At 41.4% G+C, this 13,355-nt stretch overlaps 1 protein-coding gene across 1 annotated transcript in view; it reads right to left on the bottom strand.

Annotated features, from left to right (window-relative positions):
- suclg2 (succinate-CoA ligase GDP-forming subunit beta) overlaps positions 1-13,355 on the bottom strand; it is a 101,062-nt gene that overhangs the window by 58,753 nt on the left and 28,954 nt on the right. The window lies entirely within an intron of this gene.

Genomic DNA, 13,355 nt, shown 5'->3' on the forward strand with positions numbered 1-13,355 from the left:
CACGAACAAACTGATTTTTAGCAGATACAATCCTCACTATTTTAGTAAACTGTGTCAACATATTAGTAATTAACACAGAATCCAACGTACAACTGATGTAACTGTCATCGGTTTTGCTGGTATTTCATTGTAAACAAAGCATGGAACAATTTAAAAATGTGACCCAATGATGGCCTTCATTCTGTCTGTGCAAGATTTTGTGCCATTTTATAGATTAAGAGATACTTCTCAACAATATCCCGACAAGTAATAATTAGACTTTATCTGTGTAGTATGTTCCACACAAATAGAATGACAAGAACAAAGAGTGCTTTGCAGAACAGAAAGAAAAAAGCTTTTAAAACAAGATCCCTCAACTGTGTCACAGAGAAATGAGGAAACCCCAGAGGCAGGATAGTGTCAAAAATTCAGAATAGCAACAAAAAAAATGACAAAAAAAGTGAAAGTTGAAGGACCAATGAATACATATATATATATAAAATTAAATAAATAAAAACAGTACAATCAATTTTTCTCACAGAAAAATATCAACATTCTCTGCTGCCCTCCGGTCGTAAGGAAGGCAGTTCCAGAGACTTGCACCAATATAACCAAAGGATGGCTCACTGTGAGTTTTTGTTCTGGCTTTGGGTTTAATTAAAAGGCTACTACCAGAAGACCCGAGGGTTGTTGATGGGGTAAAAACAAATCACCAAGACCATTAAGCGCTTTATAAACCAGTAAAAGGATCTTAAAATCAATTCAAAAAAAGACAGGTGGCCAGTGTGGAGATTGGTGTAATATGTTCTCTCCTTCTGGTCTCAGCCAACACAAATGCAGCTGAGTTTTGAAGCGACTGGATTTCAAAGATATTCTTCTTGGTGAGACCAGATAGCAGAGCATTACAGCAGCCAATCCTGCAGGTAATAAAAGTGTACGGTAATGTCTCCGTATTGGCTTTAGAGAGAAACGGTCGCATTCTGGCAATGTTCTTCAAATGAAGAAAATGCTTTAATGTTTTTAATGTTTCTAGTCAGGCCCAGAACTAAAACCTGAGTTGAAACGCAGGAGATTTTTTTTTTTTTTTTCAATTTGTTGACATTAGTTTATTGGCAGTGCTTGCAGTTTCACACTGAGTTTCTCTCTCTGACTTTTACCACCATCAACCAGGACTTCAGTTTTGTCCTGAGTTTTAGAAGATTCTCTGTAATCTTTATGTCTAAAATACAACAAAAAAGGAGCCATTGGTTGGCTCTAGGTCATCTGCATACATGGCAATGTATAACCACATGTCATCGACATAACTATGATGCCATGCCTCCTGTAGATATGAGGCAGTATGTAGAATATAAAACAGAACCAAGTCTAAGTCTGTGCAAAATCCCTTATTGTCTCTCAATAATTACCTTATTTCTAAACTGACTAGTATTTTTCTTCTATCGACAAATCAAGACCATCTTTAAAAAAAATCCAGCCCTTAAACTAGAAATTCGGTGCAAAAAAAAAGTGAATACAACTGTGATCACTGACACACACGTTTAGAAAATCTGTGACCACTAACACATACTCTTCTCAGCTTTGGACCTATGTGCTGTGTCTATCTGCAGGTCTGCATCTTGGATTCACATGGTAAAGAAATGCCAGAGGAAATGGAAAAAATGGATAGTGACACTTCACAAAGATGAAAAAAAAAGGAATCAGAAGATGAATGATGAACTAAAAATCAGTGGAAACACAGTTGCAGCAATAATCAGTGGTCAGAAGGTATAGAACGAGCCACTGCACCAATAATCAGGGCTGCAGTGGTCGCAGTGTCTTTTGCGTGATCCTTGTCAGGAGTACCACAGTGAAGTCCTAGTCCTGACAGTGATGCATGGAGGTGGGAGTGTGATGTTATGGGGCTGCATGAGTGCAAAAGGTGGTAAGAAGATGACATTTAAAGATGGTATGATGAATGTCTGTGGTTACTAAAATACTGTCAGACAAGATGACCCCAATCTCCAGAAGCTTGGCAGAAGAGGAGTATTGCAGCTTGATAACGACCCAAAGCACACTGCCAAAATCCAACAAGAGTTTCCACAGAAGAAAAAAAGTCAAAACTATGAAATGGCCAAGTTTGTTGCCTGATTCGAATCCAATAGAATACTCCGGGGCATTTTAAAGAGAAAGGCAAGGCAAAACACAAGCCCTACAGCAAAGGGAAGCTAAAAGACACAAGTCTTTGAAAAACGGCAGAGGATCTCACCCAGTATTTGTGCAACACTGATATCCTCCATGCCGAGGAGGATAGAGCCTGTCATCAAAAATAAAAAGGTAGAAATATGAAGTATTGAAGAAATACAATATCGGAATCTCTGGAATAAATGTGTAATGACGCTTGCTGCCCCGAGTTCACACTATTCCTGCTACCTTTAATATAGTACATCTAAACTATTTGCTTTTAATTTTACGTAAGAGAAAAAACCCCTTAGTTCAACTTAGAGGAAAGACAATTACTTTAAGGTGACACAATTCTGAAGCATTCAAGTGTTATTGTACAAGGGTAAAGTCACTACTGGTGTATATTGTAAAAGTGCAGAACCTAACATTCAACCTTGAGGAACACCATAATTCATTTTATAGCTTCAGGGTGAACATTCACTCATGCTTAGAAAGACCTCCATATTGGTTCTATAAGGCTGCACCTATGTCAGGAGGGTTTGTCATATCCTTACAGGACAGGTCATTTACAATCTAGACAAGTAGTTTCTAAGAGCTATGATTGGTCCAAAAATCTGACTAGTATTTTTTAAAAATATGTTGACGATTCATAAACTCATTTAACTGATCAAAAACAAGTTTCTCTGAAATTTTATCTCAAAAAACGTCAAGATATTTCAGTGAGGACCTAAGTGTTGAACAGACCAGCAGGCCGAGATTAGCATCTCAGGAGTCATGCTGTATCACGGCTAATAATAGCATCCCTAAACGATATCCACATAATGAGTTTTCGCTGGTGTGTTCTGTCACAACTGGTATTCAAAAACAATCTCAGTGCAAGAAGGAAAATAAGTAACTACAGGAAACTTTCACATGACCTTGCCCCAATTATATAACCACCCCGCATCCCCTTTGCTGTCACTGCCACCGTGCAAGAACTCACACATCAGGAGGAGGCCCCTCAGCTGTCTATTCAGTATCCTGCCCACAATCTATTCAAATGGAGCGAGGACACTTGATGAAAGATGGTCTCTGGCTAGGTTATTATTATCTAGGTGGGGGAGTTCAACCATTGACAGGTGGCTGCCATCAGGGTGGGAAGTAGGTGGTAGGAAGAGTGGAAGGGGATGATCTGCAATGGCTAGAAAGACACCTTGACCTTGAGGCCGGAGACAAGCTCCTCCCTTGATTGTGTAAAAAACAAAAAACAAAAAAAAGGCAGTTCAATGGGCAGGTTGGAGAACGTCTAGAAGCCGGTGAGCCGAGAAAGCCTAAAAATGCTGTCTGAGCTCGCTGCTGCTGTAGTAAGAAAAAGAACCAGAGAAAATAGCCTCTGACAGGGCGGCAGGGATTAAACTAACACTGCATTAGTGAGGCTCGCTCTGTGTGGAGAGTTAAGGACTAAGAGGGGAGAAAGAGAGAGAGACAGAGCAGGAGAATAAAGGTGTGCTCATATGCAAAGGGCTTTGAGAGGAGTTATAAATGAATAAATATGTTAATAAAAAACTGCTACTGCGCAAAATTAAAAAGAGTTCAAAGCAAGATGAGAAAGAGCGTCCTGCGGGCATGTGCAGCAGAGAGGGACATCACAAAGGAAATGACTTTTGCTTTTAAGGAGAAAAAAAAAAAAAAAGAAAGAAAGAAACAACTGGAGGAACAAAGATGTGGCGCAACAGGGAGATTGCAATGCTGAGGTGTGAAGAAAGGTAAAAGAACTGACACAGTGATAAAGACCTTACAAAAGCTCGATAAGATTTTAAAGCAAAGACGTATTTAATAAATTAAAAGGCATGTAATGTCTTAAGGAATGTAATGGGGTGCGAAGGAGGCAGGTGTTCATTCCTGCTGCACAAGTAATTGAAGTAAACCCGCTTATTTGGTGGCACACAATAAGATATTGTAGCAATACCAGCAATAATGACTGGGTACAGAGGGAGTCATTTGCTGATAATAACTGAAAACTATGTGAAAGAAGAAGGAAAAAAAAAAAGAAGATGAGGTATAATGCGATAAAATGTGGGCATAGTGTAATGCAATGACTGCCTGAATAAAAAAAAAAGTACACATTTCTCAAACACACACGTACAAAATTTTTTTGTAGACAACAAACTCTCTGGTTAACATTGAAACACCATTCTCTGTTGCAATACATGGAGAGGATAATGATGTCCTCAAAGATCACAGTGAACATGATGCATGGTAAAGAGCAGTGCGACCATTATCTGGTAGTATGACAGACATGAGATGGCCTCTAACACTCAGACAAAGGTTGGCCCGTAATGAGCACGGAGCAGAGTGAGGAGTGGATGGAAAAGGAGTAGTAGTAGTAGTAGTAGTATGTAAAATCAGAAACAAGTCATGCTTTTATGCTTGACCCAGACGCTGTGAAGAACAAGGGGAAAGAAGGGCACATGCCTGAATTTAATTAGTAAAGACGCCGTCCAGGAGTCAGAGATTGTGCGGTTCATACATGTGGAAAAATGCAATATTAAAACTGTAAACTGAGAGGCCGCGCTAATGAACAGTGATGCGGATGTGAGTTCTGCAAGACGGTGAAATGTCGTAAATTCTGTCCAAGACGCCTCATGTATGTATGTTTCCATTATTCAGTATGGAATACACAAAGAGTAGATGTATTGGATAAATGAGCAATTTCTCTACTTACTGCAGGCAAAAATAATTAGAAATACGTCCTACGGAAAGGGGGTTTGAGTATTTGTTGAATGAGAACCATTTTCTTGCTGGGGGAGGGTGACAGTGTTGCATAATCAGTTTCTCCAGTTCCATTTGTATCTGGCCCACTGTGAAGATGTGGAGAGAGATTTTCATCTCCATTTATTTTCTATTTCTTGGGGACACAGGGGAGGAGATTAACATTGCACAACATCTCCAATCACATCACATGCAATCTGAGTAATGCGGTCATCATCCTCAGGCCTGACTCATTTCCCAGTAATGAGTGCAAATCAACTCCCAGTCTGCTTGCCAGTGACAGCAGCTGGCAAAGAGATGTTACTTCTACAATCAGTGTCTCTTTCACCCCTTTCTTTCCGTGCACTTTTGAAAGGCCTATTCTCTTCCAACCCCCCCTTCCCCATTTCGTGTAGCCCATGGGCGGCCAGCAGCACAGTTAGCTTTGGTCTGATATTTAATTAAGCCTTCGAGGCCGTACCATGAGGGGGATGCAGGCTGGTAAGGGACAGATGTAGGCTGTGCGCCAATCCAGAGAGACTAAGATGAGGCTACCATCTGCAAGGAGAGGGAAAAAGATCAGGGTGGCCCTCCCCAGCATCCATGTGTGCTGTAATGAAAGTAATGTGGCGGCTAAATGGGTAAGACTAATCAAACTCTTGGGAAAAAGGAGAAAACAAACACGAGCGCACACAGCCACAGTCAAACATCTGAGAGTCTTCCTATGGATAAATACCATTCACACCATGGGAAAGAGAGAGAGAAAAAAACAACACCTTTCAAACCTCAGCATCTGTGCTCATAATGACAGTACACCTCCTGGTTTTGATGCAGGATAGTGTTGACTGCTGTCAAACAGTCCGAAAAAAGAAAGAGTTGGAAGCGTCGGTTTACAAGACCATGAAAACAAGTAATGTAGGCGTAATTATACTTTCCCAGAAGTATTCTAGTACTATAAGCAGCACATCAACAATCTGTGCTTCCATTTACTTCCACCTAGTGGCATATGGGGCGTCTTTAAATAACTTCAATTATGTTGTCAACTGTATATTGATAGAAATGGGAAGCTGTTGGAGCGACTCCAGTTGTTCACTGTAGGGTGTTGTGCTGTCACATGCATGGCTCACTGATATGGCAAAATGAAATTCATACCATAGCAAAAAAGCACCATAGGCAGTGCAGAAGGTTAATGATTTAAAACAGAACAATGATCCAATAAGCTCTGCTAATTGTATGGGCAAAAAAGTGAATATATGCACCCCATTTTCCATTTGACATGTATTAAAAGGTCAGCACTCACTGTACAATGTTCAGTGTAATAGCCTTACCAACACATTATGTTTTAATTGCACTTGAGCAGAACAGGTTATGTTAAGGACAAGACTCCCTGTGTGATGATTTCATTTTAACCACAGCAGTAAAGCTGACATTGTCTTGGACAAGTTCAGCTTTCCATAAACTTTTACCATCTTAAATTCTACCAGACTGTGAAAAGGTCAGACAGCAAATGGTTCTCTATTCATGCAGTGATGGCAGGTGAACCAAAAGGAAAGATGGGAAAATAAAACCTTCAGTTTTGTATCTACCTTGACATATAATGGCCTTGGAATTCTTAAAGCTAAACGCGTTGCCTGTTCGATTGAGGTTGGGAAGTCAACCAACATTGATAAATCCTAACCACGCTCTGCGGAGCCCCCTTGCTACTGGCATGTCATTCGGACCAGATGTATGTGTTATAGCAAGAAACTAACAGATTTGGACACCAAAAAAGTCAAAGACAACAACAATTTGACCTCTTTTTTCGCTACAACTAAATATATCATTACCATCTCACTGTCTTGTTTGGTTAAGCCCACTGCCCCTGTGTCCGTCTCTGCATCTAATGATGCCATCTCAGTGCTGCTCGATGGAGGAGAATATCAGTGTCCCAGACCGACAGTGGCACCTCTGTGTGACACCTCCTCCAGTTACTGCTTGCCTGACAGCTGAGTCCTCATTAGAGGACAAGTCCACCTGGCTTTCAGACATAGACAGCACCTCTAATGACAACCAGAGATGGCCCTGGTCTCTTCTCAGTGACAGAGGGGTGCAGTTCAAACCCCTGGCTGAGAGTTTTTCATTGCCATGCAACCAGAGGGGTGACGGTAACGATAATGGTGTTGTGGAACGATGGGTGCTAAATGACCACGGGGATATCTGCAGGGAGAATCATTTGTCTTGCAACGGAATCTTTGCAGAGACATTTACTTCTATCAAGCCACATCGTGAGACAGTTAACTAGACAAATACTAACTCTAGTTACAGACAAGAGGTCTCCAGAAAATCTCCATAAAAATGTGTTAAACAAGTGACCAAGGGTCTACACAAAATGAGCTGCTCAGTTCTCATTACTGACTGAACAGTTTTCATCAGTTCAGCATGGGGGGAAAAAAAAAAAAAACATTCTAAAAGCAACCAACATCTGCTGCTGATGCATTAGTGGGCAGGAGGACTACTCGCAATTCCATTTCCACTGATGAGTAATGAAGTGTGCCTAATGGTCGGCGCTGCCTACAACAAAGCACAATGGTGTTTGTACATTTCACTTCACTGGTGTGATTTCCATGTCTGACCTGATTTAACTCTTAACTTTAACTCATACCGACACGACCAGGCATCCCACATTTATGCGACGTACCCTGTCAGCAAACAATATGCAACATGCTCACTTCCACTGGCACATTAGTATCATCCTAATACGATAGAGGGGATGTGTGAGAAATAATTCCATGTCTCACCCACAACATGAATAGGTTAGGGTGCGTAATGAGGAGGTGGAAACACTAAGCTGCTTACAGAAATCAGCTCTTTGAGAGACAGGCCGCTTTACCCTGCAAAGCCTATTTACAGTTGTTAAGACAATTTCAGATGCATTGCTTTTTCTTCACCAAAGACCTAAGAGGCTGCTAATGTAAGGGATAACAACAGGTCCTTGGAGAGGCCGGTGTAATGTGTGACTGGGTGGACGTGCTCGCCTGTGTTTCTCGGTTCTCAAACTTTCTGTGTATTTCTTTTCACACTTATCATACAACCTACATGGAGTTTGCTTTGCCGCTGCGTAGGTAAGCCTCCGCGCCAGTGTTAATAACCTTTCGATTCACACCAGCTCCTCCTCTCCTTCTCTCCTCATTGCGTGTTATGTGTGTTATCTCTGCAGGTAGTGGAGACAGAAAAACTGGAGGCTAACATCTGTTTTTCTGTGTGACAGACGAAACTCTACGGAGGGGTGAGAGCTGTTCTGTCCATCAGCAGGAGTCTAGCAAGGAGCTGTGTGGGGAGCAAAGATACCTGCAAGTCACTCCAAACAACACCTTGTACTTATTTTATTTTAAAAACAAACAAAAAAAACTTAAAACTTAAACAATACATATCACCTAAACTAAACGGCCTGGGGTCCAAAAGAGCCCAAAAGTCCTGAATAGGGTTAAAGTGGCAAATGAGTACTGTGTTTATTTTACGAAATGATTGGGCATAAATTAAGGTGTGTTAGGCAATATAGACAAAAGCCCCTTTCAGATATCTAGTTTTTTCCCTTGGCTAGACGACAACCAAACATCTTGGCTTCATTTCTGAATAAGCTCTATGGTCACTCTTCTGTAAAAGTCACGATGACAATCTTACTTGGTCAGACCTAGTACTTTTTCCACATTACTATCCATATACTCAGTGCTGTGTAGAGCACATTAAGGAGGGTCAGTCCACATTTTAGCTCCGATATCGGTCCAAAACATCAGAGCATCAAAGATGCAGTTTGTGGCCAAAATACCTTTGTTATCCACTTTGCCCTACAATGCTACACCTATTACAGAGTAAAATGTGCATAAAAGTAAAACTGAACTGGAAACAGAGGGGTTTAGATTAATGAGATTCATCAGTAATTAAAGTAATCTGGGATTTGTCAAATGTTAACATGAGCTGAGGTTTAGCTTATTGCTTCTGGCTGTTTGTAGACTTTACCCCCCTGAGTTTGTTAAATATCTGCAGCATCAGGATCCGAATGAGCATCTCTATAGAGAGAGATGCACACATTTACACATGCGGAACAACTGCAGTAATATTAATTAAATACATATAATTATAAATGATCCCCAACATGGAGACAGGATGGCTCAGGATCCGACAGCATGTTGTATTTTTCTCATCTCAGACAGGTGAGCGGTTATGAACACAGTCACACTTTATAAGCGATGGTTAAATCATTCGCAGCTTAGCAGATACAATATATTTAATAGCCTTTTGTTTATTAGGGCCCTTTTATACATTACAAGTCACCAGATGTGCTGTCTGATCTTTTATGGCAAATATCACATGGGAATCAGGGCTCTCTTCATCAATGTCATGAATAAAGGGCTGAAGTTAAGGAAAGCTACACAAGAAAAGAATGAAAGAGAAAAGGCAAGAGCGAACGAATAAGAGTTGGCGGAAAATACATGAGGGGGCTAAAAAGAGTAGGACTAAAGCCAAGGAGAAGGGAAAGGTCAGAATGTGTGGGTAAAATGAGAAAGAGCAACGTTGTTTTGACTTGACATTACCAGTTAATAGCTATGTAAATGAACCTCAACCCATTTAAGTAGAGGATATTAACGTAATACGTGTTCCAAACTCTGGTCATGTAAACACCAGCAATATGGTTAATGGACAGGAATTTGTCAAATGAATTTCTTAGTGTGCACACACTTGATTTGCATGTATATATAAGCTTCAACAACCGCAATATTCCACACAAACAAACAAGGTGCCGCAAAGTGAATTCAGACAATCTTTTACTTTACAAATTATGTAACACCTACCAACTGCACATTCATAATGTTCAGTCAATAAAAAGGCAGAGCGCTGAATATAAACTGAATAAGTGTTGCTGGTGTAAAAAAAAAGAAGAAGTAATTTCAGAGCAGCGGTTCTAGAAATGAACCGGTCAAATCAACACACACGTCTCTGTCACATGAAAGCGTTTCAACAATGCTGAATTATTGTTGCTTTTTAATTATAAAACGAGCTAGTTTACTCATCTTTCCTTGCACATTGTTTCTGCCTAACCTTCTGTCTCTCAGTGACAGACAGGCTCCCCAGTGTGAAATGGACATCGTTGTAACAGACCTCCCCTCATCACTGATGCTATAACAGCCAGGCAGCCTTCGTGTTTACACTGGAAACAGCAGAGGTGGCAATGATAGCCACTCGCTGATGGGAATGAAATAGCTGGCGAGAAGAACGTGAGGATGGCAGTGATACAAGCGTAATATCCCCCCGAGACGACGGCCGCATATTCTTTTGAAGTTCAGGAACCCATTGTAAGATCAATTGCCTTGATAGATGAGCAGCTGCCTCCGTGTCCTCCTCGGTCCAGTAGACCAACGAGAAGAGGGCACGACACAGGCTCCAGGTGGTGTACGTATGCACGCAAACAGCGCTTCTGAGAGGATCGCCTTATCTCACGCTCCTTCAGACAAAGAGAAATGAAAGGGGCCGTGGTTGAGCCAACACTACTCAGCGCTAACTGCTACTGTCAGCGATTTCCACCAGAGACTCTGCCTCATTTTCTGAAGGGGGAAGATGAAAGTGGTCTTAAAAGACGCTTGAAATGTTGAAGTGCACGAGGCAGCTCCAGTGGGGACAGTGTGAATGAGAAGGGAGGGGATGCACAGTGAGGAGAGGTCTGGCCATGTTCCATGTTTTAACTATGTTTGACAGTAAGATATATTTGCCTGTCCCTAGCGGAAAGAGAAGTGGGCCCCATGTGCGCATGATGTGTATAGTACTACTGTTAGTCTTTCTTTTTTCCCTCTCTCTCTCTTTCAACACACTATTTAAGTGCTAGATCTGTCCAAACATTTGTTATTGGTGAGACAGGATAGGTATCACACACACAGAGCTGAGCATAATAGAATGAGAAAAGACCGATGTCTTATACAATGCTGTTATCCAAATCCAGGTAGGCAAAAATTGGAACTGAACGGGAGTGAATACAGAGAAAAGGCACACAGAGGGAAAGCAATGAGAAGAAAATATTACCGCATTGCTTCTTACAAATTCACTGCTCAATGAAGCATGGAATAGCCTTAATAAAACATGCAATTTAGAGCCAGTATTATCCAGATAATGGTTCTATCACTGGGCAAGTGTTGGGACACAATGACATAAAAGAGCTAAAGAGAACTGCAGCATGAGTGATGCTAATTCGCCACAGAAGCATATCAATACTCAGGGGATTTAAAATCCGTTTGATTTTCTGAAATACAGTGCATATCTTATACCGAATCAAACCGCACCACAGACAGAGAGCTGCTAAATGTAATTTTTTGGTAAAGAATTTCAACAGAATGTGCAGCACTAATGCATAATGATTAAAATCGTTTTTACTTTTTTTGCTGGTGCCATTTAAAAATTGCTTGTGTACATTTTGTCTGATGCATGTTAGGTTCAGTAAACATTCTGTTGAGCATATGCAGCCTAATCTAATGCCGCAGAATTCACTCGATGTGATCCCACTAGTTCACTTCAGTGACAATGCGATCTCAGATACACCGTGTTAATAGTTGTTGTCCTTTTACAAAGCAGCACACACACTCTTTATCCACTGTATTTCCCTCTGTGGTCTTGAATCCAAAATGTTTCCACACAAAAACCTCTCGGAGTGATTATCCATTCAGGCCTATTCGTCCCTCCTCTGACTGTATGACATTTGCATCTAGAATTTGCTGATCTTTAGAGGAATCCAGTCTTCTGTGCAACGCTTCCTGCGTCACTGGCTGCCACACAACCCCCAAAGCAGAATATTTTCAATCCTAAATTTAACACTTGGAAAGGTGTGCTCTTCATCAAGCGCTGCTCTGTTTCATTCTTCAAACACACTTTGGCTGATTGTGGCCAGGTTGAACTTTATCTTGACACATAACTTGTTTACAGATGTTGCTTTGCGTAAGTCAGATGTGGACTCCTCTGGTGAAGCTACAGGTATGGTTTCGTTCTCATGTCTTTTCCATGTTTATGTGAGGAACACTGCACAGTTCACCATCACCCCTGTGTCAGTAAAACCTTCCTGCAGCTCCTTTGCGGTAATACAGTGGTTTTACTTTGTACTCTTCCGCCCACGGACATGCAGTTTTAACTTTTCTTGGTCTTCCGGATCTTGTCTCGACTTCCACAGTTCTTCTTAACTGCCACTTCTTAATGACATTTTGGACAGTCAAAATGGTTAGCTGGAAGCACTGTGATATCTTTTGACAGCCTTCCTCTGCTTTGTAGCCATCTATTAGCTCCTTTTTTTCCAGATCCTCAGTCAGTTGCTTCAAGGAGTCCGGGCTGTTGAGTTTTACCGCAAGGTTTGAAGAGGCAGACACTTTATCAGCGCTGGAATTGTCATCACCTGACAATTCCTAATGAGAATCTTGACCTGTCTCACAAGTCCTGGCGAGTCAATTAAGGCCTAATGAAGTTGTAAGATGCCAGAAGAAAACAATGAAGAAAAGGTTAGAGGTGCTTTTTACGAATGTCTTGTGCTGCGCAAGGCATACATAACCTGTTGTGCGCTTATACGGTGTAAATTTTGAATGTTTAAAATGTTTTTTCAAATGAAAACTAGCAGCCCTATTGCACATACTCATTCAAAATAAACCTACAGGGCATTCCAGCAACTATATTAATGATCAACCCCCCCACACCCCAGAATTCTCTAATAGAGAATGAAAACAAAAGCAAACGTGAGAAAATAAACTGACACAGAAGAGCGCAGCATCTCCACCGGCACATGGGCAAATAAGGACGGGAGGAGAGGGGATGATGAGGGAGGATGAGGGTGAGATGCGTCATGACTGCATAAGGAAGTCCTCAAAATGGTTTGTGGTGATGCCCGTGGTGGGGGAGTGCATTTTTGTGACAGATGGCACGGGCTAGGCAGAGTGTTGGGTTGGTGGAGAAGCATATGGTAGTCTCTAGATGATCTCATAGAGCAGTGCCAGGCCCAGTCGGAGGTGTAAATGCTTCTCTGTACCCTGCCAGAGAAAGCGAAGCCGTTGATATCACCAGCAAAAGTGTGAGCAAGTGTTGTGTCATATCTTATGTGGCTTTAGCATTTTTCTTTCAGACCCTTAGTAATGAATCAAATCTGATGAGCAACACAGAACCTGTTCTGAGTAGACTGACTTTAGTTCTTTTACAGTTTTATCTGCAGCATCAGAACCTCAACAAAATCCTTCAGCCTCAACTGACTCATTGAGCTGGCATCCCATGTACAGGGGCTCCCCGGCACAGCGGTCATGGGTTTGCGTCCCACTCATGGCCCTTTGCTGCAGGTCCTTCCTCCATTCTTCTCCCCCAACTTTCCTGTCTCTCCTTCTCTGTCCTATCCAATAAAATCAAAAGGCCAAAAAAAAAACAAGTGTTGTCAAGAATCATCAGCTGATGACATTTCTATAGTTGGTAAATTTTCTTACTCTTCAAGCCTTGTA

Source organism: Stegastes partitus, unplaced genomic scaffold, assembly GCF_000690725.1.
Source record: "Stegastes partitus isolate 25-593 unplaced genomic scaffold, Stegastes_partitus-1.0.2 Scaffold182, whole genome shotgun sequence".
NCBI classification, from domain to species: domain Eukaryota; kingdom Metazoa; phylum Chordata; class Actinopteri; family Pomacentridae; genus Stegastes; species Stegastes partitus.